The following is a 6245-nucleotide window of genomic DNA, read 5'->3' as shown; positions in this document are numbered from 1 at the left end:
TTGATCAAGAAGCAAAACAGAAGACACAATCAATATCAGAAATGAGAGAGGTGACATTACTACAGATTCTATAGAATAAAAGGCTAACAAGGCAATACAGTTGACCCTTGAACAACCTGGGTTGATATTGTGCAGGTTCACTTATATGTGGATTTTTTTTCAATAAATATAATATAGTACTGTATTTTCTCTTACTTATTTTCTTAGTAACATTTTCTTTTCACTAGCTCAATTTATCATAAGAATACAGCATATAATACATATAACATACAAAATATGTGCTAATTGAAGGTTTTTTGTCTTATTATTTTAGAGAGGGATCAAGGAAGTGGGGGAGAGAGGCAGAGGGAGAGAGAATCTCAAGTAGGCTCCATGCTCAGTGCAGAGTCTGACATGGGGTCTCAGTCTCACTATCATAAGATCATGACCTGAGCAAAAATCAAGAGCCAGATACTCAACCAACTGAGCCACCCAGGCACCCCTGCTAATCGAATATGTTATCGGTAAGGCTTCCAATCAACAATGGGCTATTAGTAGTCAAGTTTGGGGGGAGTCAGACATTACACATGGATATTCAACTGCCAAAGAGGATGGAAGGCAAAAGGATGACAGAAGGGACTTGTTCTTCCTCTTACCTTGCTTTTCCTGCCTGCATCACTCTGGCATCAACCCCTTATCTTGTGTTAGGGATTAAATTGTGTCTCTGCCCCACAATGATATTATAGTCCTAACCCCTAGTACCTATGAATGTGAACTTATTTGAAAGTCAAGTCTTTGTAGATGATCAAGTTAAGAGGAGGTGGACTTTAACCCAAGGACTGGGTTTATACACAAAGAGGAAATATGGACACATAGACAGATATGGACATAGGGATATGATACGAAGATATAAAGGGAAGTCAATTTACAAACCAAGGAAAAGAACCCCTGAGCCTACCAGAACTAGGAGAAAGGCACAGAACAGATTCTCTCATATCGCTCAGAAGGAACCAAGCCTGCTGGCACTTTGATTTCAGACATGCATTCTCTAGAGCTGTGAGGGAATAACCTCTCTATTGTTTTAAACTACCTAGTTTGTGGTACTTCGTTATGGCCATCTTAGAAACAAATATATCCTATCAGTGGCAGGTGGTTCCAGTCTCTAGCTTCCTTCCAGCACTGCCATAATCTATTTCATTCCACCACCCTGGGGAGTACCTGCAAGCGCTGGGGTGCAGCCCTGTCTCTGTGAGGCCATCAGGGCTCAGTCAGCTTCTGGGTTCTGTTAACCCCCATTCTTCCTTTGTTCCTCAGTCCGTAAGGATGGGAGCAGCTCCTAGCAGTTACTGTTTTACTTTGGTGTTCCTTTTGTTTTTTCAGTTTCCTGACACCCATTTAACACACGCCTTATACTTAATTCACGCTGTGGATATAGGAAATAGCTAGCACAGTTTCTTCACTTCTGGTAAGAACCCTGAGTTCATCATTCATTCAGAGTAAAAGCCAAAGTTGGAAACCTAGCTTATAAAATCCTATGCAATCTGTGCCCTGCTGCTGGCTACTTCTCGGCCTGCTTTTCTCATCATTTCCTTGGTCACAGCCACACTGATGTCTTTACAAATCCTTAGACGTACTAAGCATGCTTGCTTCATGGCCTTTGACTTGCTGTTCCCTATGCTTGTGGATATCTGCATGCATGTGGCTCCCTACTTCAAGTCTCTGCCCATACCTCTGGAGACATCTTTCTTAACAATGTGTACAAAATTATTTCTCTCAACCCCTGCCTTCTCTTTCCCCATAACCCCCTTCCTCTATAGCAAGCATCCCCTTCTGGCGAATGTCATATCCATGTTATCTACTGCCTTCCCTAGTAGACTGCAAGATCCATGAGAGAATCACTGTTCGCTGCTGTGTCCCCAGTGCCCAGAGCAGAGTCTGGCACACAGCAAGTGCCAACTTTTGAAAGGACGACTGAGTAACTGTAGAAAAATACTCATCAGCAGACCTACCCTTGTGTCAGTGTGCTTGACCTGTAACGAATCTTTAATTTTTAAAAGATGTGTGATTATTCTTTGGCTTTGTTGGCTGCCTTTCCTCTGTGGAACTGTACTTTATAATAGCATCTCTTGAAATTCTTTAATGATAGTGCACTTTAAGTTGCATGTTCCCTTTTGTTTAACAATTTAGATTTTTTATAATGCAAATATTTTCTCCATTTTCCAACATTTAAAAGTATTAATTTGAGGAGCACCTGGGTGGCTCTGATGGTTAAGTGTCCGACTCTTGATCTTGGCTCAGGTCATGATCTCACTGTTTGTGAGATCAAGCCCTCCATCGGGCTCTGCGCTGACAGTGCAGAGCCTACTTGGGATTCTCTCTCTTCTTCTCTTGGCCCCTCTACTGCATGCTTTCTCTCTTTTTCAAAATAAGTAAGTAAAATTTAAAAAAAAAGTATTAAGTTGAATAAGACTGGTCAGCCAGAAGAATTTCTGAAGAGACTGGCCACTGTATGAGACAGGTGTATGACACTGTATGAGTAGGATGATTAAAGAGTATGAGATGTAGGACACTGTACGATGAGATTCCTCCCTGGGATGGCCCAACAAGAAGGAAATGCAATCCTACCCTCATAGAGCTCAAAGTCTCATGGATATTTAACTCCCACGAAGAAAAAAAATCTCAACAGTTATCACCAATGCACAAATGAAAACAAAGAAAACATAACACATAAGTGCTGGTTAGATAAGATGCAACAGGCTGAAGGGTCATTCAAACTACAATAATCCCTCGATGTTGAGTAAAAATCCAGGATTTAAAGAAAGAGACAAAGACAAATGAGGATTAGGTACCTGCAAAAGGAAATGACACATACATGAATATAACTTCATTAGTTTCCTAGAGTTTATAAACTACACTATAAATTTAACCTCTCTCCTTTCTTAGTTACCTCTTCATTCTGTGCCTCTGCTTAAATGTCTCCGATTCTATTCTGAATTCACATGTTTCTAAACTTCAAATGTTTTTAAACTTTAAATGGTAGTTTCTAAACTTTAAATAAACTCTTTCCAACTCACCTCACAGGTCTCAACTGAAATGTCATTTTCACAGAGAGACTTTTCAGTGACTCAGTCTGAACTAAGTGTGCCTTGTTATTCTCCATCATAGCATGTCTCTCACACCCCTTACCACAATTTATAATTGTGGGTTAATTTATGACCTTATCATTTATCCTCCTTGCTAGATAATAAACTACTTAGAAACAGGGTCATTACTGCACGTATATTGCACAGCCCAGTGGCTGGTACTCAGTATATACTTGTTGAAATGTAATAGTGCATATGTTTCTGCAAAGGCTAGAAATCCATACGTAAAACTGATTCCAATATCCAAAATAGTTTTATTTTCAACATTTACTAAGTTTAAGTTGTGCTAATTTCTGATACATAGAAACATGTAACCACACAACTATATATACATACATATATAAATACATACAAACATAATTCATATCTACAGTAATGTTTTGAACTTTATCCATGAAATTAACTTCAATTTTGGTCAAATATTTCATCTTTTACAATAAACCTAATCTGTTCACAAGAATCTTCCATCCATCCTTCGTACAGGGTATGACCTGCATGTAGGTGGCAATCTTAGAGGGAGCTGCTCAAGAAAGGTGTGATGGGGCCACCCTAGTGCAGCTTTATTCCTTGCTCACAAAGACTTATTTGATTAGTCTGGCTGAGTTTGGTCAGATAGGGGGTCCCTTCTTCTTTGAACGACTGCTGTTGATTTAGCTGAAGAGGGAGAGCTCCTTGATGGAAGATCATTTTCATGTGCAAGTGTGCACAGAGCTGCGTCACATCCAAGTGGACTTTCAAGGCTCAATCTTAAGAAATAACCCAATGTCGATTCTTGACTCCTAAAAATTATGCTGTCAAGTTGGCTACAGGTGAACTATGCAACTTCCCTCTGCGGAAGAAAAAAAAAAGTATCAGAAGTGACTTTACTTGTATAAAACTGCTTAGTGACTATACCAGTGACACTGAGAATAAATAAGCTGAGTTATATCATCAGTGACCCGATTTATTGACTCGTCATGACTAACAATACATGGGATCAATTCTAGCTCCCATGTAACAAGAAAGAAAATGTGTGTCTCATTTCAGTAATCTTTTATAAACTATTTCTTAAAACACAGGGTCACAGATTATAACAGCCACATAATTTTTTTTACCAAAATTAATTTACCTTTTAAGTGTCCTTAGTCTTGAAGTACAAACCATAAGGAAGGCCTGTTCCAAAACTACTAAGATGAATTCATCACTTGGAGTCGGAGCTCAAGCCACTGAAATATAATTTTAAAAGGTTTTTTTTTTTTTTGTTTTGTTTTGGAAATAGAACATAAAACTGGTTATTTGGGAGTAAAGGATTGGATAGTGGAAACCAACCTAGATTGGGCCCCTAAATCCTGTTTTTTTAAGCTACCTAGTTAGATGAGATTGTAAGATGATGATTTAATCTTGATGGAATGTCTGTTTTCTCCTGTTTATTAAATGAGAGTTTAAAGTCTTAAGTCCTTATAGTTCTATGATTTATTTTATATTAAAAGTCCTTGATGTAGGAAGCATGTCAGATAAAGCAGTCTGTGGGATCAGAAGTAGCATTTGTGATCACACATAGAAAGAACTCATGTACATACAACAGGCCCTGGGAGAAATGTTAAGGATACCATCCCAGACCTACACTGAGCTGAGTACCGGACCAAATATCGCAGCAGATTTTTTTCAGGTATTTGAAGCGGTCACCTCTCCGGGGAGAAAAACCTACCTCCACCAGTAAATCCAGGTCCAGAAACTGAAAGGGGCAGAAGCCCTATCTGGCCACTGAGGTCACTTTAACAGCAATTAGCTTAATCCCCTGTCCACTTCCACCATCGTCGACTTTCACGTTAGTTTGGCGAAGCTTATGTACTAGAAGTGAAGCAAATCCAAATATGGGGAACATTCTTCCATCGCCCAAATGGGAAAACTGCCTTATCTCTTCTTCAAAATCCCATCTACCAGAAAGTCTGCCACTCTCTTACTCCAATGGGCACAAGGCACATTTTGTGTGCAACCCTGCATCGGCTCACCCTCACGCCAAATTGCGGGCTTCGCGTAAGCGTCAGGTCACCACTCTTGAAGAGGTACAGATCTTTTTCGAAACACTTGTACACAGACTTCGACTAGCTGGGGGAAAGGTTATTATCTAGGTACATCGGGTTCATAGGGCATCCAGCTTCGGGACTCCCGCAAACCTGCTACGAATTCTTCCTCCAGAACTAATGCTTCGGTAGCCTCTGTATTTACACCACCTGGGAAATCTCCCCAGGATTTTTTTTTTTTTTTTTTTTTTTCATTTAAAATGAACGCTGATTCTGCGGCCAACTTCCTCTGTCCTCCACCTGAGGAGGGGTGCGCTCTGGCGTTCCGGGAAGGTGCGGGCGGGGTCCAACTGGGTTCCAGGGCACAGGTCGGACCTCGGAAGGGGCGTCCGGGCCCTGCCCGCAGGACTGGGGGCCCCGACACCCCACCGCATGCATGCAGACGCACTTGTGTCACCTCAGCAGGGCGCGGCACCTTAAGCAAGGATGGATACTTCTTCTCGAACAGTCTTCGGACCACCTTAACCTACTCGGCGGCTCGCAAGATCTGGGTTGTACCCCGGCCTCTAAATCAGACCCCAAGGAAGATCTTTATCGACTTGAGCTTCGCGTTGCAAGTCACCGGCGAGCAGGGGGAGGCCGTGCGGCCAGGAGAGGGAAAGGGACGAAAAGCTCCCTCCCGCCAACTCCAGCCCACTCGGTTCATTCCGCCCCCACTCCCCGGCCTAGTTTGCGGGGGCGGGGGGGGGGCTAGAAGACGCCCCTTTTTTACTCACTTGCTCTCGGAGCCTCGGCCGGGCCGCCTTTAGCCAGGGGTAGTGCGGAGGGGCTGTGGGGAAGAGAGGGGAACCAGCCGGCCATCTCTGCGCGCCCGCGGGCCGGGGCCAGGGACGCCCCCAGCCGGGCGCCCTAGCGAGGCGGGCGCGCTCCGTCCCGCGCCTTCGAGGCTGGCTCCGAGGGCTCCTCCAGGCCCTCCCCCTCCGTCCGCCGCCGCGGCCTGTGGCCCCTCCCCGCCGCAGCCGCGAGGCCGTCGGGCCCGGGGGACGCGCTCGCGCCGGGGCCGCCCCCTCCCCTCCACCCCCACCTCGGCCCGGGCGGGGGCGCGCGAGGAGCGGTGACG

At 43.9% G+C, this 6245-nt stretch overlaps 1 long non-coding RNA gene across 4 annotated transcripts; it reads right to left on the bottom strand.

Moving 5' to 3' along the window:
- Positions 1-3362: 3362 nt before the first annotated feature.
- Positions 3363-6001, bottom strand: LOC115511530. 4 transcript variants are annotated; one of them, XR_004343574.1, is made up of 5 exons: positions 5902-6001; positions 5574-5691; positions 4810-4952; positions 4231-4327; positions 3363-3951 (listed from the first exon to the last, which is right to left on the bottom strand). It is a non-coding gene; the product is annotated as an uncharacterized LOC115511530 (long non-coding RNA). The 4 variants fall into 4 exon arrangements; XR_004343575.1 differs by having other exon boundaries at positions 5583-5691; XR_004343573.1 differs by lacking the exons at positions 4810-4952; positions 5574-5691.
- Between the last annotated feature and the right edge of the window lie 244 nt (positions 6002-6245).

Source organism: Lynx canadensis, chromosome B1 (genome assembly GCF_007474595.2).
Source record: "Lynx canadensis isolate LIC74 chromosome B1, mLynCan4.pri.v2, whole genome shotgun sequence".
In the NCBI taxonomy this organism is placed as follows: domain Eukaryota; kingdom Metazoa; phylum Chordata; class Mammalia; order Carnivora; family Felidae; genus Lynx; species Lynx canadensis.
The sequence above is the reverse complement of the archived record's forward strand: the minus strand, read 5'-3'. Positions and strand labels throughout refer to the sequence as shown.